The following is a 26,471-nucleotide window of genomic DNA, read 5'->3' on the forward strand; positions in this document are numbered from 1 at the left end:
GGTGGACACTTTTTTTTTTTTTTTTAGGCTCACTAGTTCAGTCGCGCTGTTGGGATGGGGGGATGCTGTTTTTGAAGACAATGATCTGCTTTTCTGGTTGCCTGATGTCCTCTGCCTGCATTCAGAGGTTGTTTCATGGAGTTTGCTCCATGTTGAAATGATCTTTGAGGAATTTGTGAGGGAGAAAGTGGTCTTCCCATCCTATTCCTCCACCATCTTAGGACCGCCTCCTGATTTGCATTTCTCTGGTAATTAGCATTGTTGAGCATCTTTTCGTGTGTCTGTTGGCTATCTGCATGTCTTCTTTGGAAAAATGTCTATTCAGGTCTTCTGCCCATTTTTTCAATTAGGCTGTTTATTTATTTATTTTCTCATTTAGTTGCTAATTGACATCTCCCCGAAAGATAAGCGCTTTGAGGAACAGATTTTGAAGAGAAAAAACAATAATATTTGATATTGATTAAGTATTAATTATGTATAATATTTGTGCTAAGCATTTTATTTGCATTTCTTCATTGAACTAGATTAGTAGTACCTAATATATAAGTATTAGAATATATTATATTTGTTTTATTAGAATATATTAGTTTTACAAATAAACTTATGCTTAAGAAATATTAGAAAATATTAATAAATTAGTAAAGTTCCCAAACTCAACAGCCTATTCAGGCTGGAATGGGGAAATCAGGATTTTGAGGTTGACTTTATCAGATCTGAGTAGTGTTGTTCTAATTATGAAAAAATAAGGGTGATTATGACAAATCATATATAAAAATGCAACATTTTAGAATTTAATTTGTTAGACCTCATTGCTAGACTCAATCTAAGAAACATTTTGTTCTCAAATGTAAAAATATAGTTTTGATTTCCATGTCACTCATTTAAACTCCCATTTTTCAGCCAAACATGCTGATCTCTAGTGTTTTTACTTGTCTAATTTTAGTCAAATATATATTTGTACATATAATGAAAATATCCTCTTAAAGTATGGAAAGTTATGAAAGCAGCATTTAGCCACATAATCTAATAGTTCCTTTTTGATACATTTGATGATAGTGAAATGAAGAAACAAATAAATAAATAATGCTTTATCTGTTGAATCAAATCAGAAGCCCCAGTCCTAAATCTTCAAATAACAGGATGGTATTTTTCATAGAAAACAACTTACTGGGAATCTTTTGTCATATTTTAATTGATATATTGAATGAGAAAAGCTTTAAGCTGCTATATATTTATAACTATATAAACCTCTCTTAAATATCTATTTTCAGTTGTGACCTCATTTCTAACCCTACATTTCCAACCAAAAGCAAATTTTATTTGGCTCCTGGGGCCAAGGTGCTTTTGCTCCCAAATGCATCATGTCTATCACTAGCATTCACATTTTGTAGTCACTGAGGTTATTTTTCTTTTTTTTTTTCTCTTTTGTAACCCATATACAGTCATCTTGGAAACCACATGGATTAAATTTTTATTGCTATATAATCAATTACCCCAAAATGTAGTGCCTTAGGGCAGAAAACTTTTTTTTTTTTTTCTAACAGTTTCTGTAAGTCAGGAATCTGAATATGGCTTAGCTGGGCCTTCTGACTCAGGGTCTCACATAAGGATGCATTCACGGTGGTCGTCAGTGCTGTGGTCATCGTAAACGCTTGATTGAGGAAGTGTCCACTTCCAAGATCACTCTCATGGCCTGCTGAATTGTCACTGAATTGAATGCTTCAGCTTTTCACTAATCTTTGAACAGAGAACACCTTAGTTGGCTTCTTTCCTTCTTTCTTTTCTTTCTTTCTTTTTCTTTTTCTTTTTTTTTTTTTTTTTTTTTTGCCAAATTGGTCTCTCTATAAGGCAGCAAATGTCTTTGCCAACTGGTTTTTATTCAAGAGAGCAAATAAGAGATCAAGAACAGTGAGCAGAATGAATGGCAGAACATTTTTATAAGATAATCTTGGAGTAACATCCTGCCACTGTTTTTTTATATGCTAGTCACTAAAAGTGAGTTGCTAGGTCAATTTCCTTGTACTGATTATAAAATAACTAGAAAAAATAAAATAAATAAATAAAGGAATAACTCTCAAATACAGTATTTAAGGGACTTCCCTGGTGGCTCAGAGGTTAAAGCGTCTGCCTGGAATGCAGGAGACCCAGGTTCGATCCCTGAGTTGGGAAGATCCCCTGGAGAAGGAAATGGCAACCCACTCCAGTACTCGTGCCTGGAGAATTCCATGGAAGGAGGAGCCCTGTTGGCTACAGTCCATGGGGTTGCAAAGAGTCAGACACGACAGAGCAACTTCACTTCACTTCACAGTATTGAAAATGAAAGTGTTAGTCACTCAAGTATTTCTGACTCCTTGAGACCTTATGAACTGTAGCCCACCAGGCTCCTTTTTCCATGGAATTCTCCAGGCAACTGGAGTCATTCCCTTCTTCAGAGAATCTTCTTGAAGCAGGGATCTAACCAGTGTCTCCTGCATTACAGGCTAATTTTTTACCATTTAGCCACCAGGGAAGCCCTAAATGAAGTATTAGGATACAGTTAAGATAGTATTTCAAAATTTGATTGTAGTGCCTATGCACAGAAGAGTAAAGAGAACAAAATGTGTATACACATGTAATCTATTGATTAGCCTTCATATCTCCTCAAACTTCCTTGGTGAACAAAGTTAGACTATAACATAAATAGGGAAAACTCAAGCTTGAAAAGACAGAGCTGACTTTAACAATTTCATATCTTAATTTACTTGCTGGTGTGTAACTAATTTCTAAACTAATTTGAATTATATTATTTTTATAATAGTAAGCTATAATAACTTTGTAAGTATAGTATTCCTTTGATTTATGTTTTCAACTAACATTCAAGTTGTGTCTTTAAGAATGTAATAAATTTCAACATTGCTTATTTTTAGCCTCATCGTAACCTATTACAAATATAATGTTTTAGATTATATAACCTGATAAATAAATATTATGTCAGACTCACTCACTGAATATAAAATACATGGATACATTTTAGTAGGTTTCCTATTTCAGTTGCATGAAAAAGGCACATGTAGCAATTAGATTTTCAGAGGAAAAATTAGGACATACAGTGAATCATCTCAAAAAAAGTCAGAGCATTATAATCAGCTCTCTATTGGAAAATATGACACATGTGCTTGTCCTGTGTGTATAGACAGTTCTCTGAAAAATACTTTTTGAGCATTTTTCTTGAATTATGTTCTTGTATTTACTGTCATTTTCTTCCCACTGAAATTGCAGTAAATTTTACAAAACTCAGTGTATTCCCAGGAATAAAAAAAAAGAATCTAAATATAAAAATCAATAGCTATAGTGTTTCCAAGTTATAACCATGCAGAACTTGTCCTATTTGACAAGTGTTTGAATTTCAAACTGATGAATTGGGTTGCAAGAACATGAGCTCATAAAAATCATCCTTTCTCTGCTCTCATCTCAGCCTACCATATAATCAACATTTCATCTTCCTTTTTTTTTCTCTGTCTTTTTCATTTCAGTACTTTAGAGAAAAGAACAAAAGTGTTTGTATCTTTTCTTTCTCACTATTTCAGCAGAGAATCTCAGAACAGGACTCATAGAGCCAACAGCTCTGGAGAAAAATGATACTGGCACAGATAGAAATCACATTTGGTTTCATAGAAGTATAATTAACAACACAGGGAGCACTTTAGGACACAATTATTTTTCCCTGTATTATTGGTGGTTTTCTCTGCTGGCCCTGTCCTGCACTAAACTCCCCCTGCTTTATTCAGAATTGCAATTATCCAAATTCTGTATGTAGTTTCTCTCTTCCACACACACCAAGTTCTTATTACCACCAATATTTCTGATGTTTCAAACACTAAGTGACTTCTCTTCATGCTGGGAGGAGACAGAGTTTGCCTGTTGCCCTCGGCAGTTCATAACTTAGATTTATGTCCTTCCTATTGCCTCTCAGTGCTTAGAGACTATTCTCTTTCCCATGAGTTTCTGAAGATTCTGAGAGTAAATAAAATGGCCTCAAAAGCTTCTAAGTTAAGTATATTGATAGCCACATGATTGGAAGTTTGCTAAATTTTGAGAGCATCTGGTAAATTAGAGAATTTCAGAATTGCTCTGGAAAAAAATAAAAGACCTCAAGAGGAAGCTATATACAATAAGCTTTATTAAATGGTGATGGACAGGGGTCTATGAAAGTGGAAGTCCCTGAATAAGAGACCTGCCAGAGATAGAAGGTAGAGGTCACAATCTAGAAGGGATATAGGTCCCCAGAAGGGACCTCCACAGGAGGAAGAGGAAGTTTAGAGGAGGTTTATTTGTCAGGTCATGTAGATCAACGGTACGTTGGGGAATCCCTGGGTTGAGAGCTCCAAGGACAGAAACAGTTTGGGGCCTTTTGTAGCTATAACATTTATCTTACCTATGATTAGTAAAAGGCTTCGCAGTGGCTCAATGGGTAAAGAATGTGACCACAATGCCAGAGTACAGGAGACACAGTTTCAATCTCTGGGTTGGGAAGATTTCCTGGAGGAGGAACAGCAACCCACTCCAGTATTCTTGCTTGGATTAGTTTACTACTAACACCACCTGGGAAGCCCATATATGAGTAGCTATTGTGCTAAAAGATGATGCTGTTAAAGTGCTACACTCAGTATGTCAGCAAATTTGGAAAACTCAACAGTGGCCACAGGCCTGGAAAAGGTTAGGTTTCATTCCAATCCCAAAGAAAGGCAACGCCAAAGAATATTCAAATTACATTTCAATTGCACTCATTTCACATGCTAGCAAGATTATGCTCAAAATCTTTCAGCATCATGTGGACAGAGGACTTCCAAATGTACAAGCTGGATTTAGAAAAGGCAGAGGAATCAGAAATCAAATTGCCAACATCCGCTTGATCACAGAAAAGGCAAGGACATTCAAAAAAATTTGAATTTTTTCTGCTTCTGCTTCATTAACTATGCCAAAGCCTTTGAATGTGTGGATAATAACAAACTGTGGAAAATTCTTCGAGATATGGGAATAGCAGGCCACCTTACCTGTTTCCTGAGAAACCTGTATTCAGGACAAGAAGCAACTGTTAGAACTGGACATGGAACAATGGCCTGGTTCAAAATTGAGAAAGGAGTATGACAAGATTGCATATTGTCACCCTGCTTATTTAACTTCTATGCAGAGTATATCATGAGAAATGCAGGGCTGGATGACTCACAAGCTGGAATGAAGATTGCCAGGAGAAATATCAACAACCTCAAATATGCAGATGACACCACTCTAATGGCAGAAAGTGAAGAGGAACTAAAGAGGCTCTTGATGAGGGTGAAAGAAGAGAGTGAAAAATCTGGCTCAAAACTCAACAGTCTAAAAACTGAGATCATGGCATCCCGTCCCATCACTTTATGACCAATAGAAGGGGAAAAAGTAGGAGTAGGAATGGATGTTATTTTCTTGGACTCTAAAATCACTACAGATGGTGACTGAAGCTGTGAAATTTAAGATGTTTGCTCTTGGGAAGGAAAGCTATGTCAAACCTAAACAGCATATTAAGAAGCAGAGACATCACTTTGCCGACAGAGGTCCATATGGTCAAAGCTATGTTTTTTTCCTGTAGTCATAAACAGATGTGAGAATTGGACCATTGACGTATAGCAAAACCAATACAATATTGTAAAGTAATTAACCTCCAGTTAAAATAAATAAATTTATATTAAAAAAATAAAATAAAAATAAACTAAAAAAAAAAAAAAGAACGTTAAGTGGCAAAGAACTGATGCTTTTGAATTATGGTCCTGAAGAAGACTCTTGAGAGTCCCTTGGACAGCAAGGAGATCAAAGCAGTCAGTCCTAAAGGAAATCAACCCTAATATTCATTGGAAGGACTGGTGCTGAAGCTGAAACTCATACTTTGGCTACCATATGCCAAGGGCTGACTCATTTGGAAAAAACTCTGATGCTGGGAATGATTGAGGGCAAGAGAAGAAGGCTACAGTGGATGAGATGGTTGGATGGCATCACTGTCTCAATGGATATGAGTTTGAGCAAACTCAGGAAGATAGTTAAGGACAGAGAAGCCTGGGGTAATGCAGTTCATGGGGTTGCAGAGTCTAACATGGCTTAGCAACTGAATAGCAATAATTGTGCTCTATAGCTCATGTGGAAACCTACATAGAGTAGTTACAATACGGGGAATTTGAGTTTGAGATGAAGTCATGCTTTATTCTTTTTATTTTAAAAGGAGTTTTAGTTTACATATAATGTATTAGTTTCAGGTGTAAAACATAATGTTTAAATATTTGTATCTATTGAGAAATGATCACCACAATAAGTCAGGTTAATATTTGTTACCATACATACTTAACAAAATTTTTTATTGCTTGTAATGAAAACTTATAAGATTTACTCTCTTAACAACTTCCAAATATGCAACACAGTATTATTAACTATAGTCACATTTATGTATATTACATTCCCATGACATTTATTTTATCACCTAGCTACGCCTTCCTTGGTAAATAATTATTCTACTTCTGAGATGGAGGTCAAGGTTTGGTATTGGGTCCTGCCAGAGACACTTAAACATACAATATAAAGTAGCCATTTAATTTGAGCTGTTCTTCTTGAAGTGGGTGCTTTCTTACTACCAACCCATGAAGCAGGCATGGCCAGCAGCATATATATCCTGGTTCAAGAAGGCTGAAAAGTTACAGTTAAGTTGTATTAACATGTGGATTCTTAATGTGAATATGCTTGCTGCACTAGCATCTGAATTCTTATCATAGCAGTTATTTTTGCACAATGGATGAATGAGAAAAAATCAAGAGCGGTTTACAGATTGTTTTAAGAACTAATATGCTGACATGAGCTAAAATAGCACTGTTTTATGGTGACCCAGATGGACTGTAAATAAGTAAAACTCTTCCTGAATAGAACTAGGAACTGTACACAGACTCTATATTGACTTAAAGGGGCACAGACAGGAATTATAATCTATGATGACTAGTAAGTAGTGGCTATTTGTTTTGCTACATTAACAGGATTTTTAAAGAAAAGATAGAAATTTCAGTGACAAAGTGACAGATATATCAAGAAATATAAGGATGTACCTCTCACAGTTGAACCAGGCCTTGAGAATATTTGTGTAAAATGAGAATGCTCCCTCCACATGGCATTTGAATCAGCTGACAATATAATCTGCCTCTTTCCCCAGACTCCCCAGGGTTTGCTCAGTGAGCTCATGGATATGTAGATTTGGTACCAGAAATACTGGTTCCGGATGTGCTCAACAAATGTCTAGTTATCAATGTGCAAAAGCCTTGTGTTATATCAGGTGTAATGAATTGATGACAGTGGACTTTCAAATCATCCGAAAGACTGCTATGCATCAGCATCATCATCAGTAGATTATTCAAGGCTACAATCATCAGTTTTGTATTCAGCTTAATATTGGTATCTTTGCTCTGACATTTATGTGTTCCATCATTATTGCATGTGCCACATTATCAGAAGTAGTTGACCTTACAAAGTAGTGGAATGGCTGTGAAACCTCAGTTATGGCATCATCTGTAAGCCTATGCCCTGCAGGGTTGTGGAGCCTACCTATAGGATACAGAACATGCTTTGAATTAGTGGCCAATATATGATGCTCTTTCTCTCCTTAACAAAATATGTGGTCTGGGAGCTATTCCAGATGAGTTACCAGCAAATGTTTGCCATCCTAGAACTATATGATCTTATGATTTAAGTTCTCAGAAGCAAAAAGCCTTTTTCTACCAAGAAGTACAGCAATAGTTTTATTGTACTGTATGCATATGACTTTTTGGACTCCTCATATCACCATATCAATAGAAAATAGGTTTTATTTTTACTTGGATGAGGTGACTAATTTTAGTTACAAAGGAAGATAGGAATGATGCCACAAAATATGTGCAAGGCAAGATATGTCCTTAACCCTCAATCCTCAAAAACCCTCAAATGGCAGGTCATTTAGTACTGCCAACTACAATGGTAAAAAACAATGGATGACAACATAGTAATAATTGCTACAGGAAACCTACTGATGTGTGCTAAAACTCAGCAAGTAAAAATTTAAGAAGAAATAGGATATTTATGTATTTTAAAAAGATATATCTTCCTCAAAACATTGATTAATTACAAAGAGAAAATTACTTGACAGTGGAGAAACCTACTAGAGGGCACCTTAACCATACAATTAAGGTTAAAATCGCTCATAATGAGACATCTGAATAGAAAGCACCCTTTGATCTGATTTATTGAGAAGAGCACATTAACTCTGAGTTATTTTTATAAAATTACATAACATCAATATAACCATGAGAAAATATCTATAGAAAATACCATGCAAACCAAAACTGATGGACAGTCTACAAAATATTCATACTTCGTATTAGGTAGGATTATACTATTGTTAGCATTCATTCTTAAGTGTAAATATGAAAAGTAAAAGTGAAAGTGAAGTCACTTAGTCATGTCCAACTCTTTGGGACCCCATGGACTATAACCTATCAGACTCCTCAGTCCATGAAATTTTCCAGGCAAGAGTACTGGAGTGGGTTGCCATTTCCTTCTCCACGGGATCTTCCCGACCCAGAGATCAAACCCGGGTCTCCCACATTGTGGGCAGACGCTTTACCATCTGAGCCACCAGGGAAGCTGTAAATGTGAAAAGGTTTGTGCAAATTCAAGTCAAGAAGCCAAACAGAGCCCGTTCTTGTGGTTACTCTAATTCAACACCTACTCAACAGTCTTCTAGTTTCCTTTCTTCTAGATATCAATAAAATATTAATAGATATTTTAAACATAAAAGAGGAAGATAGATATTTTTTAAATAAAAAAGAAGTAAAAAGCAAGAAGTACATTTTCCAAATTATCTTGAAGCTTGGCTGCACTGGGCCCCTCCTGAGATTTGGATGTAGAAAGGAGTAAAATATGGCTGCTGGAAGACTGAGACACCTTGTGAGCATAATGACAGAAGTCTCTATTTCCTCTAGGTTCCTCTGCAAACATCTACTTAATAGAACCGTAGCTACAAAATAGAGTGTGGTAATAGTATCAGTATTTTCCACTGTTAGAATCCTGTGGAACTGTTGGCTATTTCTTTGACTATACTGCTGCTAGTTGCATTGTCCCTGGTTGTGTAAATTTACACAAACTTTAGTTGTGTAAATTTAGTAAGAGCAACTGTAATCATTTGATAACCTACTAGATTCAAAAGCATAAATGCAGAAGATAGTAATGCTAAAATGATACAGAGTTCAACTAAATTGGTATATAATGGTAAGAACACATAATCATATAGCTTAGAGAGAAAGGATAGAGTGAGCCTGAACAGATTGTGGCACTCACTGCTCTGAGTTTACCTAGAACTCTGTAATGACTTATACATGTGAGTATTTTTAGAGCCAAACTCTCCTTTTTACATTATTAAAATGCAGTCTGTCCTGGTTACTGGCTTTATTAGTCAGGGTGCTCCAGAGAAACAGACCCAGTAGGATATCTAGCTATCTAACTCCGGGAGTTGGTGCTGGACAGGCAGGCCTGGCGAGCTGCGATTCATCGGGTCACAGAGTTGGACACGACTGAGCGACTGAACTGAACTGAACCGAACTATACACACACACACATATTATAATGCATGCTAAGATATTATATATATATATATGTGTGTGTATATATATAGAGATTATATATATATATATTTAGAAAGATTTATTTTAAGGAATTTTACTATATTAATATATATGTGTGTGTGTGTGTGTATATATATATATATATGTAAAGAGAAAGAAAGAGAAAGAAAAATTTATCTTAAGGAATTATTTCACAGATTGTGGAACTGTCAAGTCCAAAATCAGGGCAAGCCAGCAGGCTGGAAATTCAAGAGCTGAAGTTGTGATTTTGATTCCCAATTCTTTTGGGGACAGCAGGCAGATAGGAAACCTAGGGGATGTTTCTGTGTTTCAGTTATGTTCAAATACCTTCCTCCTAGGGTAAACCTCAGTCTTTGCTCTTAAGGCTTTCAACCAGTTGGACAAGTCCCACCCACACTATGGAGAGTAAGCTACTTGACTCAATGGCCCTTGATTTTAATGTTAATCACAGAGAAACAGTACCTTCATAGCAAAATCTAGACTGTTGTTTGACCCAATAACTGGACACCATGATCTATGTCAAATTAACACATAAAATTAACCATCACTCCAGCCCACTAGATACCTAGTCCCATAGTATTGAGCATGCTATTTTATACTAAACTATACTCTGATTCTGACTCAGAACATTCTATTTCATAGCTGAAATTATTTACAAACTAACTTGTAGATATTTTATGGCTCCAACTGGAGTCAGATCTCTGTATTACAACCAGCCCAGACAGAACAAGGATGAAGATAATATGTGATACTACTGTAATACAAAATGCCAATAATAGTACTCAAAACTTCTCAAGATAAGCAAGCAAAATTAACATTTTTCTATCAATTTTATATTCTGAAGTTCTTTTAATTAGTGCTTACTGCAGAAAGTTATTTCATGGTGAAATCATCTGAGAATTCTATATACTCTTTATCTGAGGCTCTAGGTTTTCTCCCCAAAGACCAAACTTCCCCACTCTGATAAATATGGGTGGAAAGTGACCATTAATACTTGAGTAAATTTATTACAGAAACAAAGATTATTAGAACAGAAAAAAGTTGAATTCTTCATTGAATATATTACAGAAGTATGTGGATTTATCTGTATTTTTTAAGAACTAAAGTAATAATCATCCTGAGTTCTTTTTGCCATTTAAAAAACTAAGATCATGGCATCCAATCCCATTACTTTATGGCAAACGGATGGGGAAACAATGGAAACAGTGAGAGATTTATTTTCTTGGGCTCGAAAATCACTGCAGATAGTGACTGCAGTCATGAAATAAAAAAAAAAATGCTTGCTCCTTGGAAGAAAAGCTATGACAAACCTAGACAGCATATTGAAAAGCAGTGTCACTATTTTGCCGACAAAGGTGCGTCTAGTCAAATCTATGGTTTTTCCAGTAGTCATGTATTGATGTGAGAGTTGGATCATAAAAAATTCTGAGCACCGAAGAATTGATGCCTTTGAACTGTGGTGTTGGAGAAGACTCTTTAGAGTCCCTTGGACTGCAAGGAGATCAAACCAGTCAATCCTAAAGGATATCAGTCCTGAATATCCCTTGGAAGGACAAATGCTGAAGCTGAAATTCCAATACTTTGGCCACCTGATTTGAAGAGTTGACTCACTGTAAAAGACCTGATGCTGGGAAAGCTCAAAGGCAGGAGGAGAAGGGGACGACAGAGGATGAGATGTTTGGATGACATCACTGACTCAATCGACATGAGTTTGAGCAAGCTCTGGGAGTTGGTGATGGACAGAGAAGCCTGGCATGCTATAGCCAATGGGATCAGAAAGAGTCGGACACGACTAAGTGACTGAACTGAACTGATCCTGAGTTTAAGGAATTATTGTAGACTGTGAAGGCATTGACAAACCCCTAGGGCCTTACAGTTTGACCTGAAAAAATGGTGAGCTATAATAAGACTCCCTGTTTCCACTGCAGGGGCCATGGGTTTGATCCCTGATCAGGGAACTAAGACCCCACATGCACATGGTATGGCCAAATAATAAATAAACAAAACAAATTCATTTTGAGGACTTCCCTGGTGGCTCAGACGGTAAAGCATCTGCCTACAATGTGGGAGACCTGGGTTCAAGCCCTGGGTCGAGAAGATTCCCTGGAGAAGGAAATGGCAACCCACTCCAGATATTCCTGCCTGGAAAATCCCATGAATGGAGTAGCCTGGTAGGCTACACTCAGTTCATGGGGTCACAAAGTGTCGGACACTACTGAGCAACTTCACATTCACTTTCAAGCCTCAAAATTAGAAAAGGATATTTAAGTCAGCAATAAAATACTTAAGTCAAATTATTAGTGGTCATTGTGTGAAAATTTGCACATGGATATGCAAAATATATGACTCTATTCATCCAAGAACATGTAAACAACTAGCAAAATCCATTTATATTAAGAAACTTTGACCTTATAAAATTAAGCTACAACAGAGTAATCCTAACTTTCTGATTTCACCAACTTCCTATATTATTATGTATTTGAAAAATAGGATAGCTCTTAAAACATGATTGAGCTAATTAAAATTTAGAGAAATTTAAATATACCTAAATATTTTTAGTATCCTTCCTCTTACACAGTGAAGGAGAGAAGCTCTGGTGCTGCCTAGCATTTGTATAAGAAATAATTCAGAATATTTCCATGCAAAAGACACATTAGCACTTTTATTATTCGTAATTTATGGCGATAAATAGGAGGACATGAAAAGGAATATTAGAAGAAATTAATTGATTAAAATTCAAGTATAGTTGCATAAGAAAGAAGGATCTTAATATCCTCAATCCATTCATTTTCCAGAGTGACATCATAATATTTTAAAATAAATATAGGAGAAAGTAATATAATAATAATTAACAACTGGGGATTTATTTTAGATGAGGAATCATTAGTTGATTTAAAAGAAAACAAACAAAACAAAAAAAAATCACAAATGTTAACTCATTCGTGTGAAAAAAAAAAAATTCATAGTTTGGTGCTTATCAGGTGAAGAACTTAGAAATGAGTAGATGCATTAGGAGGGACAGGTGACTAGGGAACTAAAACGGAACTGTTTGCTATAGACGCCTGCAGTTTCCACAGCCAGAAACTCGACGCGTAGCTGCCAGATCACCGTTCCAAGAAGGAGAATGGGTTCTCTGAGCTTGTCGGGGGTGGAAGAAGGTCTGCTCCATGAATTGAGAGTAGGGAGTGGACTGGGAATGCCAGGGGGACCACTTAGTATCTTGACCTGGACCAATGGTGTAAAGTATCATCCTGCTTCCCCCGCTAACTATTACCTCTGTGTTGGGAAAACGTGGGGTAGGAAAACACCAAGATGGACTTTTCCCCGGAAAATAGACACAGATGCATCCAGGCCCCGGCATTATAGTGTTCCCTCTGTATACCTCCTGTGTACAGGGGTCTCTTGTATACCTCCCCTGATCCCACTCACCTCCCCTGGCCTGTGATTATTAAAAGAGGGCTTGAGAAGATTAAAAAAAATAATAATAATAAAAGAAAAATATGTAATAGCAAAACGGTTATATGAATAAAAGAGAAAGAAAAAAGAATGGTTCGTCAGTACTTAATATAGCAGAGTAGGTATATACTTCACTACCATATTTCTTTGCAGCTGAGAAAGCATTGGTTAGATATTGCTACATAAATCTGAGTAACAAGCAACCATAGAATCCAGTCAGCAAATGCAGCTTCTCTGACCTCACCTGGGCTGGTTTGCAGGTGTCAGAGCTGGTTAGGGCTCAGCTGATAGAGGTTGATGTCCACAGGGCAATTCAGCTTCAAGAAGTGCATCTGACTGGTTTTGGCTCCTCCAGGCTACCGCATGGCCAGGCTCAGGTTTGCTTCAAGTGTGTTCAATTGGGGAAATAAGGAGAAAAGAGCAGCAGCTACTCAAGGATGCATTGGAGAAGGAAATGGCAACCCACTCCAGTGTTCTTGCCTGGAGAATCCCAGGGATAGGGGAGCCTGGTGGGCTGCTGTCTATGGGGTCACACAGAGTCGGACATAACTGAAGCGACTTAGCAGCAGCAGCAGCTATTCAATGAAGGGTTTTTGTGGCAATGGGAGAAGTTGTTGTTCAGTCTGTAAGTTGTGTCCAGCTCTTTGAGACCCTGTGGACTGCAGCATGCCAGGCTTCCCTGTCCTTCACTATCTCCTGGAGTTTGCTTAAATTCATGTCCATTGAGTGGGTGATGCTATTTATCCATCTCATCCTCTGCCACCCGCAAAGTACAAGAGAGCAAACACAACTCCAATAAGATACTGAAGCCTCTTCTGTGTCCTGCTTGACAAGATAAACCACATAAGCAAGCCCCAAACTGAGAGGTGACTGGGCTGCAGGTGTATGTGTGTGTGTGAGCGTTCAGTCCCTCACCCTTTGTGAGCCTGTGTGTGCGCGTTCAGTCCCTCACCCTTTGTAAGCCTGTATTGGGGGCAGCCCAACAAACTCCTCTGTCCATGGGATTTTCCAGGCAAGAATACTGAAGTAGGTTGTCTTTTCCTACTCCAGGGGATATTCCTGACCTTGGAATGGAAAATGCATCTTCTATGTCTGCATTGGCAGGGGGTTACTTTACCCTGTTCTTGGAAAGCCCAGGTCTGGTGTTTGATGGGGGGAATGTATTTTGCCTCCAGGAAATATTAAGGAAAGGAAGTGATTTTTTTTTCAGAATGATATAATCTACTTCATTGTCCTATTTTCCTTGTAATGTTCATTGACTGTATTCCATAAATGCTAGAAGTCTCATCCAAATACATAAACTTGAAATCCAGTATTTCATGATCTATATGATCTACATGATTCAAAACCACAATGTTGTAAAGTAAAAAAAATAATAATAAATTTTTTAAAAGCTGTGTAAAAAAATTAAAAAATAAAGTATTTAATTTTAAAATGAAGACCTATGATATAACGAAGCAAGTTATATCTAACTACCAAGCGTCTATCATATAATGCTAAAACAGGAGAGAGATAGTAATGAATAGCTAATTTTGGAGAAGGAAACAGCAGGGAAGCATAGCAGTCACTGATTCATGGCAAGTCCAAAATCTCAGTGAGAAAATGTTATCAGATCTCTCAACCTTGGATTTTAAAAAACATACTTTCTTTAGACCTTTTAGTAGTGGTTCCCTAGTTCGTTTTGCTTCACAGACTATTGCTCAGTTTTCTGAAACTTTCTTTAATTATCCTGCTTGGTTGTATTTGAAAATATTTTTGAATATTATTTCCTTTTTGGCAGTTAAGCAGCTTTCTCAACACACTTCTTGTTATGTAAAAAATTTGGGTGCTAGAGTCTTTATTTTAATCTCATTCTGGTTTATTCTAGGCTGACTGATTTTGCCAGTAAAGTTCTTTCAAAAACTTTAAAATCTTCAAGGCACTTTATTTTAATCCAAAAACCACATGATAACTCTTTTAAAAACATGCTTAACCATGAATATTTTGGTCCATTAGAAGTGAGAACCATGCTTTTAATCTCTCTATAAGTAGTATTTGCTATCCAAGGAGCTCTAATAGAAGCAGTCATAGTTCACTAAGAGGTTCTAGTTAAGGCAGAACAGTTTGCCTTTGTTTCGGTCTGTACACCACTCGATATATCTTAATTCTTTTAATGATTCTCTAGGCTATTACTGAGAATCTTCTTCTGAATGGAAATATTGTTGTTATGAGTTGAACTGTCCCCACTAAAGATCTTATTTGGAAATGGGTCTTACAGAGGTCATTGAGGTTAAAATGAAGTCATTAAGGTGGGCTTTAATTGGATGCAATTGGTGTCCTTATAAGAAAAGTGACAGTTGACACAGAGTCAGATGTGCACAGAGAGAAGATCTTGAGGAAAAACAGAGAATCCCAGAGGAAGTTTGGAGTTCAGTTCAGTTCAGTCGCTGTCTGAAGCAACCAGCTCTTTGCGACCCCATGAACCGCAGCACGCATTGCTACAAATCAAGGAATGTTTAGGCTTCTAGACGCTGGAAGAGGCAAGGAAGGACTCTTTTCCTTTAGGTTTCAGAAGGAGTGTGCCTCTGCTGACACTTTGATTTCTGACTTCTAGCCTCCAGAAGTATCAGAAAATAAGTTTCTGTTGTTCAGACTCATCTAATTTGTGGTACTTTGTTTCGATGGCCCTAGAAAACTAATGCAATTGGAGATAAGAAAGGATTTTACTTTCCACCCCCTGTGGCTTGAACTCTATATTTTCTCTAAATTGTGCTATTTTTACACTTGCCAAGTATTTTTCCTAAGCTCATCTTTCTTGTAGTACCTGATTAAAATACAGTATTTTGTTGAAAAATGAAAAGGAAATTCTCACAATAATGTGATCAATGGTATTCAAAATCCCTAGTCCTCACATTAGGCAAGCCTTTAAAACTAAATAAAATTCATATAATCCCTTCCCCCCCATTATTTGAAGTGTAATTCTACTGCTGCAAACTATGATCAAAATAAGTAACCCCTATACTATACCACTGCTTACTAATTTTGAGGTGTAATCGATTTTACTAATTAACAACCCAGACTCTGAAGCAAAGTTACCATTTACTAAGTTTGCAGTCATCTGCTAGATGCTTTAGTTTTCAATTTCAATTTCCTCATCTGTAAAATGAAGATAACAGCTGTATCTTCCTCATAAGATAGTCATGAGCTTCAATGAACACAGAGTGTGTTAGGTGTTCAGTAGCTTGTGAATTGTTAGTTAGTAATAGTCATAGCCTATGTTCTTAATTCCAACTTCAAAAAACGAGTAGAAAACATTCAGCATAAAATTACTTAAAATTAGATATTCACTTTTTTCATTTCCTTCTTCCTTTTTTCGAGACAGCCTGGCCCAGTCTGGCTTCACCCTCATTTCCACCTTCCAAATATGCATTTTACAGCAGTTGATTTTCTAGGGCTAATTTGTCAATCCAACAGTCTTCTTTCTCTGTAACTAATTTCTCTGATACATGTTACACTGTTTTACATTTTATTCTTAATACTGTGAAGGGCTGAGAAGCTGCCACCAGTTAGAGGCTGAGAATAAACTAAAAAAGTGAGCTAAAAGGAACATAATCTACATTACACAGTAGGGTAATATTGAGTCCTTGTGGCAGATTTCTGAGAAAATGACAAAAATCATGTCCACGAGACACCCACCATTTTGGCTTGTTTCACTAAGAGGAAAGTTTGATAGAATCATAACAGCATTTTTCTCCCAGCCACCAATACACACTCAGGTCCAATAGTAGTATGCAGTACAAAAATAGCACCCTATGTCCCTTCCTGGGGTGACACTTTTTCCTTTAAATGTTTAGGAATATAGACATTATTTGAATATGAAATATGAAAAGAGGAACTGGCATGATTAGTACCTCAACTCTCTTTTGTATTTAGAGCTTGCAACATTCTTTATTTTTTTAAATTTATTTTTTATTTTACTTTACAATTCTGTATTGGTTTTGCCATACATTGACATGAATCCACCACGGGTATACATGTGTGAATTATATTCAACTTCTCTATTATGACTTTAGGCTTTATCTGTTTGTCGGAATAAAATTTCTCTTCCTTTGCTACTCCATTAGCTTCTTGTTTTCATTGCTCTTTATTTTCTGTAGCTGATCAATACCATGTTAGGCTACACATGCTAGCAACTTATCTTCTTTCAGAACCTGCCACTCAGAGAATGTATGGGTACATTAGTCAAGCAGCTGCATCTTCTTCCTCATCACCATCATCAGAAAGCATTTTGCTAGTTCCTATCATGGTTTTATTTTTTTGTATCGTGAATATCAAAGCACAATGATAGAGACCACAACATTTATGTTCACACATAGAACTTGTTTCCATTGCCTGAATTCATATCGCTCCAAAATTTAAAGAAAGAGAAAGAAAAAATTGGTCTTCTTCATATTTGAATGTGAAAAAAAATCAATTTATTCATTTCCTGGGTATTTCATGGACACAAGATAACATCTTTACTTCTATATGTATTTAAGATCAGATAAAGCTTATAAATAAGTAAAAAGCTTCTGTTTTAAGACCAAAATAAATTAATATCAGTTAAACCTAATGAGTTAAAATTGCTATTAACTTTGTATTTAGTAATCAGGATGCTATTTTGGTGATAATTATGGCATTTTAATTATATATCTTTTCATTTTCTCTGTTTTTAAAATTTTATTTATTTATTTATTTTTACTTTATGATATTGTATTGGTTTTGCCATACATCAACATGAATCCACCATGGATGTACACATGTTCCCCATCCTGAAACCCCCTTCCACTTCCCTCCCCGTACCCTCCCTCTGGGTCATCCCAGTGCACCAGCCCCAAGCATCCTGTATCCTGCATCTAACCTGGACTGGCGATTAGTTTCTTATATGATATTATACATGTTTCAATGCCATTCTCCCAAATCATCCCACCCTCGCCCTCTCCCACAGAGTCCAAAAGTCCGTTCTATACATCTGTGTCCCTTTTGCTGTCTTGCATACAGGGTTATCATTACCATCTTTCTAAATTCCATATATATGTGTTAGTATACTGTATTGGTGTTTTTCTTTCTGGCTTACTTCACTCTGTTTAATAGGTTCCAATTTCATCCACCTCATTAGAACTGATTCAAATGTATTCTTTTTAATGTCTGAGTAATACTCCATTGTGTATATGTACCACAGCTTTCTTATCCATTCATCTGCTTATGGACATCTAGGTTGCTTCCATGTCCTGGCTATTATAAACAGTGCTGCGATGAACATTGGGGTACACGTGTCTCTTTTAATTCTGGTTTCTTTGGTGTGTATGCCCAGCACCTGCTACCTTTCATCTTATAAATTTTAATCCAGATTATATAAGGCTTTATATTAAAACATTAAAAAGATGTCAGCAAAACTACATATTTTATGTTCATTCTGTAAACAAATTCTGTCTTAAGACAAAATAGGGACATATTTAACAGACAAGTTTGTTTAAAACTTACATAACTTGCAATCTCATTGTTTCTGGATTAATATGTTTTAAATTTTAATGTACTCTTGACAAATGGATTCTGTCATTATATATAGACACTTGATAACCTGTACTGTAAAGAGATTTATCTTTTTCTTTTGGATCAAAATCAGTGTTTATTGAGGTAGAGGAGGTTCAATGATTAAGCTTTAGTTTCTTGTTCTTCAAAATGTGCTCTTTCCTTACTTAAGACAAACAGTAGATCTACCAAAAGAATGAAAACTGTGTGAAACAGGCAACTCTGAAATTTGTTCTCATGGAATTTATAGATTTTTCACCTTGTTTTAACTCTGTTTATTAATCATCTGCCTACCACAATGAGTCCTTCCCTACTCCACATCAACCTCTTTGTATAGCAAGGTCTCCTCCTTGCTTTACACTTTTATTTTCCTGAAATATAGTATCTTTCAAAAGAGCATGTGAATGAAAATAAATTCTTTGTGATCTTACCTGTCTGGAACATTTTCTTCTGTCCTAACAGTTTGCAGCTTGGCTGATAGAATGTTCATTGAGTGAACATTATTTTCCTATTTTCCTGTATCCTTTTGAAGACAACTGCTGTTTTTGTATTCAGTATTACTGGTAAGAAACCTGGTGAAATTGTGACTACTAGTCAATAAGTGAACTTTAAAAAAAAAGAAAAAAAACTTTTTTTCTCACTTTTGTAAGCATTTAGGATTCATTTATCTTTGGAACTTTGATGTTTCCCAAAGGCAAGTCTAGTTATGGTCTCTTTAATTTATTCTGCTTGCTGTTTAATAAACAATTTAAATTTGAAATTCTGTATCTTAAGCTGGGGAGCTTTATTTTCCTTAAAATTTCTCCAGTGATTCTTTTCTTCTCCATTTCTCTCATACCACTCTGGAAACAAATTGACATGCAAGTTACTACATTGGGAATTTTCTATCCCCAGTAGTATTTATTTTATAGTTTTCATCTATTTGTATCTTGTACTACATTTTAAGAGTATTCATGGACTTATACTTTGTGTCAAGAAAATCTCATATTCATTTAACCCATTGTGTTAGTCAACCATCTATTGAGTATATTATTCACAATATTTTTCCTAAATATATCATTTGTATATTGATAGATAATTGTTTTAATAAATGAATACCATATCTCATTGACTAAACACAAAAAATAATTTACTTTTCTAATATTATTGTCCACTTCAGATAATTGAAGATTCCCCATTTCACAGAGATAGGTTATTTCCATAATGTGTTTCAGTCATTCTTTAGAGTTCTGGAGACTTCATCAGCCTTCTGCTTCTGTTTGGCAAAAGCAAAAGAGAAAGAATAAGAAGAATCCCAAATTAGATTTCAGAGGCCAGCCAGAAATTTTGGAGTCATGGAATAAAAAATTAAGTTTATGGTTAACAAAAGCATTCTGTGTTATACTAAGAGATTTGTATTTTTCCTGAAGGCAATGAGCCTTTGAAGTGTGTTAAGATTTTCAGCCAGCCCCATCAGCTGTGTGATTTAGAAACATCACTCTGGCTGCCCTATAAATTATAGATGTCAGTTGAGTGAAGACAATTCTTAGGAGAATGTTGTCAAAAACCAGGTGATAAATCATGGTGTTTTGGACCATAGCCATGAACATGAGTAAGAAGAGAATTCAGAACACTGAAAAAAGGATATTAAGGAAGCAACAGGGCCTGGTGATGATTGAGGGTTAGTCCTGGGAAATAAGAAGTCAAATAATACAGGAACATTTCTAATTTTCACTGTGATGTAAATTGTATTTACTAAGGTAGAGAATTTTGCAAGGGAAACCCATTAGAAGAAGAACCACGTGTTGGGGAAAATAAATCGATATGTCCAGTTTGTCTTTGGGTTTGTACTTTTGTAGCTCAGGAGAGACTTAAGGGCATAACCAAAGACTTAGAAAATATCAGTTTACTGACTCTAAAAATGATAAAATAATAAATGAAAGTCAAAGAGCATCAATTTTCATTATATTCAGAGCACTTAGAAAATTATATAGTATTAACAATGTTTTTCTTTTCATAAAGTAGTATGTCAGATGATGGGAATGATGTTTAATATGGGAGATTTTGAACATGTTGAAATACTGATGAAGAGTTAGTAAAAGAAAAGATTATTTTTAACTGGCAAATAGACTAGTTATTTGGGGTATAATTGCTTTACAACATTGTGATAGTTTCTGCTGTACAATGAAGTGAATAGCTATGTGTATACATATAACCTCTCCCTCTTGAAAGATGTTAATAATAGGGGAAATTATGCAGTACATAATTTGTGGTGAAAGGGTAGGAACAAGGAGAGCGCTATAGGGAACCCTTTGTACTCTCCCCTCATTTTTTGAAAACCTAAACATTTTCTATTAATAAAAAGTCTATTAATTTTTGAGATTAGTTGTTTGTCAGTTGCTTCATTTGCTATTATTTTCTCCCATTCGGAAGGCTGTCTTTTCAGTTTGCTTATGTTTTCCTTTGTTGTGCAGAAGCTTTTAATTTTAATTAGATCCCATTTGTTTATTTTTGCTTTTATTTCCAGAATTCTGGGAGGTGGATCGTAGAAGATCCTGCTGTGGTTTATGTCAGAGAGTGTTTTGCCTATGTTCTCCTCTAACAGTTTTATAGTTTCTGGTCTTACATTTAGATCTTTAATCCATTTTGAGTTTATCTTTGTGTGCGGTGTTAGAAAGTGATCTAGCTTCATTCTTTTACAAGTGGTTGACCAGTTTTCCCAGCACCACTTGTTAAAGAGATTGTCTTTACTCCATTGTATATTCTTGCCTCCTTTGTCAAAGATAAGGTGTCCATATGTATGTGGATTTATCTCTGGGCTTTCTATTTTGTTCCATTGATCTATATGTCTGTCTTTGTGCCAATACCATACTGTCTTGATGACTGTGGCTTTGTAGTAGAGCCTGAAGTCAGGCAGGTTGATTCCTCCAGTTCCATTCTTCTTTCTCAAGATTGCTTTGGCTATTCGTGGTTTTTTGTATTTCCATACAAATCTTGAAATTATTTGTTCTAGTTCTGTGAAAAATATCGCCGGTATCTTGATAGGGATTGCATTGAATTTGTAGATTGCTTTGGGTAATATACTCATTTTCACTATATTGATTCTTCCGATCCATGAGCATGGTATATTTCTCCATCTATTAGTGTCCTCTTTGATTTCTTTCATCAGTGTTTTAAAGTTTTCTGTATATAGGTCTTTAGTTTCTTTAGGTAGGTATATTCCTAAGTATTTTATTCTTTTTGTTGCAATGGTGAATGGAATTGTTTCCTTAATTTCTTCTTCTACTTTCTCATTATTCCAGAAAAATAAACGACCCAATAAAAAAATGGGCCAAAAAACTAAATAGACATTTCTCCAAAGAAGACATACGGATGGCTAACAAACACATGAAAAGATGCTCAACATCACTCATTATTAGAGAAATGCAAATCAAAACCACAATGAGGTACCACTTCACACCAGTCAGAATGTCTGCGATCCAAAAATCTGCAAGCAATAAATGCTGGAGAGGGTGTGGAGAGAAGGGAACCCTCCTACACTGTTGGTGGGAATGCAAAGTAGTACAGCCACTATGGAGAACAGTGTGGAGATTCCTTAAAAAATTGCAAATAGAAATGCCTTATGACCCAGCAATCCCACTGTTGGGCATACACACAGAGGAAACCAGAATTGAAAGAAACACATGTACCCCAATGTTCATCGCAGCACTGTTTATAATAGCCAGGACATGGAAACAACCTAGATGTCCATCAGTAGATGAATGGATAAGAAAGCTGTGGTACATATACACAATGGAGTATTACTCAGCCATTAAAAAGAATACATTTGAATCAGTTCTGATGAGATGGATGAAACTGGAGCCAATTATACAGAGTGAAGTGAGCCAGAAAGAAAAACACCAATACAGTATACTAACACATATATATGGAATTTAGGAAGATGGCAATGATGACCCTGTATGCAGGACAGCAAAAAAGACACAGATGTGTATAGCGGACTTTTGGACTCAGAGGGAGAGGGAGAGGGTGTGATGATTTGAGAGAATGGCATTGAAACATGTATAATAACATGTAAGAATCGAAATGCCAGTCTATGTCTGATGCAGGATATGACACGCTTGGGGCTGACGCACGGGGATAACCCAGAGAGATGTTGTGGGGAGGGGGGTGGGAGGGGGGTTCATGTTTGGGAACGCATGTACACCTGTGGTGGATTCATGTCAATCTATGCCAAAACCAATACAGAATTGTAAAGTAAAAATTAAAAATAAATAAATAAATTAAAAAAAAAGTCTATTAATATAAAATAAAATTCAATTTAATATTTAAAATTGGATAAGCATTTATTGTGCTATCCGTATTCTGTAAGAAACTCTCCAAAATTCAATACCTAGAAATAAAGCTGCTTGTACATTTCTTTAAAGATTATTTTGTCCATTTAACATTAAATACTGTTATTAATATAGGAAAAGATTAGCATAGACTTTACAGTTTTGTTCTTCCATTTTTCATTAAATGGGATTATTAAAATAGGAATGTCTAGCATAAACTAACCATTCTTTAACTAAAGCTATCATCTACTGAATGGTTGATCAAAATAGTACTAAAAGAAAATGAAAAACATTCAAAACATCATCAATAAGCATCATGATCAAAGGAAGATTTTGTATCCTGAGATCTAAAAATAAGTCCTTTAGATATCTTGAAAGTGAAAGTAAACATCATTCAGTCGTGTCCCACATTTTGTGACCCCATGGATTATACAGTCCATGGAATTCTCCAGGCTTGTGGAAAATTCTGAAAGAGATGGGAATACCAGATCACCTGACCTGCTTCTTGAGAAACCTGTATGCAGGTCAGGAAGCAACAGTTAGAACTGGACATGGAACAACAGACTGGTTCCAAATTGGAAAAGGAGTATGTCAAGGCTGTATATTGTCACCCTGCTTATTTAACTTCTATGCAGAGTACATCATGAGAAACGCTGGGCTGGAAGAAGCACAAACTGGAATCAAGATTGCCAGGAGAAACATCAATAACCTCAGATATGCAGATGACATCACCCTTATGGCAGAAAGTGAAGAGGAACTAAAAAGCCTCTTGATGAAAGAGGAGAGTGAAAAAGTTGGCTTAAAGCTCAACATTCAGAAAACGAAGATCATGGCATCTGGTCCCATCACTTCATGGGAAATAGATGGGGAAACATTGGAAATTGTGGCTGACTTTATTTTTCTGGGCTCCAAAATCACTGAAGATGGTGACTGCAGCCATGAAATTAAAAGACACTCCTTGGAAGCAAAGTTATGACCAACCTAGACACCATATTAAAAAGCAGAGACATTACTTTTTCAACAAAGGTCCATCTAGTCAAGGCTATGGTTTTTCCAGTGGTCATGTATGGATGTGAAAGTTGGACTATAAACAAAGCTGAGCGCCGAAGAATTGATGCTTTTGAACTGTGATGTTGGATAAGATGCTTGAGAGTCCCTTGGACGGAAAGGAGATTCAACCAGTCTATCCTAAAGGAAATCAGTCCTGGGTGTTCATTGGAAGGACTGATGTTGAAGCTGAAACTCCAATATTTTGGCCTCCATCTAGTCAAGGTTATGGTTTTTCCTGTGGTCATGTATGGATGTGAGAGTTGGACTGTGAAGAAGGCTGAGCGCTGAAGAATTGATGCTTTTGAACTGTGGTGTTGGAGAAGACTCTTGAGAGTCCCTTGGACTGCAAGGAGATCCAACCAGTCCATTCTGAAGGAGATCAACCCTGGGATTTCTTTGGAAGGAATGATGCTAAAGCTGAAGCTCCAGTACTTTGGCCACCTCATGTGAAGAGTTGACTCATTGGAAAAGACTCTGATGCTGGGAGGGATTGGGGGCAGGAGGAGAAGGGGAAGACAGAGAATGAGATGGCTGGATGGCATCACGGACTCGATGGACATGACTCTGAGTGAACTCCGGGAGATGGTGATGGGCAGGGAGGCCTGGTGTGTTGCAATTCATGGGGTCACAAAGAGTCGGACACGACAGAGCAACTAAATTGAACTGAACTGATGTGAAGAGCTGACTCATTGGAAAAGACCCTGATGCTGGGAAAGACTGAGGGCAGGAGGTGAAGGGGAGGACAGAGGATGGGATGGTTGGATGGCATCACCGAATAATGGACATAGGTTTGGGTGGAGTCCAGGAGTTGGTGCTGGACAGGGAGGCCTGGTGTGATGCGGTTCATGGGATCACAAAGAGTCGGACACGACTGAGCGACTGAACTGAAGAATACTGTAGTGGGTAGCCTTTCCCTTCTCTAGGAGATCTTCCTAAACTAAGGATCGAACCCAGGTCTCCTGCACTGCAGGCGGATTTTCTACCAGCTGAGCCACAGTGGAAGCCAAAGAATACTGAGTGGGCAGCCTATCCATTCTCCAGTGATCAAACTGGGGTCTACTAGATTGCAGGCAGATTCTTTACCGACAGAGCTATCAGAGAAGCCCCTTAAATACCTTGGTGACACGTTTTGTAATGTAATACAAAGATTATTTTGGAATTCAGGAAGAGTTGAGCAGAATTCTGCCTTTGTTAAAAATACAAAGTTATCTTGTATTTCATTTTCTGAAGTTCGCTATCCTCATTTGTGTAAAGAGTAACATGTATTATCTCTGGAGTCCTATTCACCTTTGCATTATATAGGTGTATGATCCTACAGTTGGTTGTACTTCGTAATGAGGAGCTTGTGACTTTGTGTGCTGAGACATTTCATGCAGATGAATTTTTAAAAATCAGAAGCTCTATTTTTATGCAAATAAACCAAGTGATGAACAATAGAGGAGAGCAGAATTATTAGCGGTATTAACTTACCAACTGTATAACTTTTCTTCATTGTTAAGAATTCCTCTAAATGTGAAAATAAAATTTGAAGGAATGAGAAAGCCAGTAATCATTATACTAACTGACTGACAAATAACTTTCATTAGCCAAACAAGAATTTCAGTGTTTATTAATATATTTGAAATTACTGAGATGATATGCCAAATGGGTAACTTTAGTAGACCACACCATTTATAGAAAGGAAGATTCGGGATATTTACTTTAGGTGCTACTTATTTTGAAAACTTACCAATTAGCTACAGCTAGGCTTGTTCTTTTGTTAGAATATTGGTGAAGTATAGCCTCCAAGATCTATTAAATTGTTTTCCATTTTCTTCACCTCTTAGAAGAAATTTATGAATTATAATTGAATAGTTAATTTTAGGTACAATTATTCAAAAACTGGATTTCAAAACTCCTATTGTATTTTCAGTTCTGTTCATCTTTAACACTTATACATATGATTATATGGCTGACTGAAGAGGACCAAGGTCAAAATATCATTATAAATAATTTTAAAGATGTAAAACCTGTAACATACTTAAAACAGTCTATTCTTTATTAATAACTAATTTTCATTTTTGCATTAATGAAAGCTAATGCCAAAATCACTGAAAAATCTTCCTTTTAAATTCATTCTGATTATTTGATGGTACATACATTTGGGGATTAGATTATTTCAAATAGTTTATTTAAGATTTTTCAGAATGCTGTGAGGGTATACATATTCTAGGTGTTCCATTTTTAAGGTCTTTGTTCTATTACCTTACTCTGAGGTATTATCAAAATGGGGGCAGATAAAATTAATCAGTTTCACAGGAGACTGATTAATGAAGCATGATGCCTGCTTTTTTAGTGTGCAGTGAGTGATATCACCCAATTAATTGGAGTGGATCATAAAAAACCCTGTTGTAGTGGGGTTTAGAATATCTCCTCAGAAAAATAAATGATAGATCAGATTGTT

General features: G+C 36.3%; 1 non-coding gene across 1 annotated transcript; it reads left to right on the top strand.

Annotated features, from left to right (window-relative positions):
• The first annotated feature begins 2,097 nt into the window (after positions 1 to 2,097).
• On the top strand, positions 2,098 to 2,170 carry TRNAS-GGA. The gene has a single exon. It is a non-coding gene; the product is annotated as a tRNA-Ser (tRNA).
• The last annotated feature ends 24,301 nt before the right edge of the window (positions 2,171 to 26,471 follow it).

Source organism: Oryx dammah, unplaced genomic scaffold (assembly GCF_014754425.2).
Source record: "Oryx dammah isolate SB20612 unplaced genomic scaffold, SCBI_Odam_1.1 HiC_scaffold_2, whole genome shotgun sequence".
Taxonomy (NCBI): Eukaryota; Metazoa; Chordata; class Mammalia; order Artiodactyla; family Bovidae; genus Oryx; species Oryx dammah.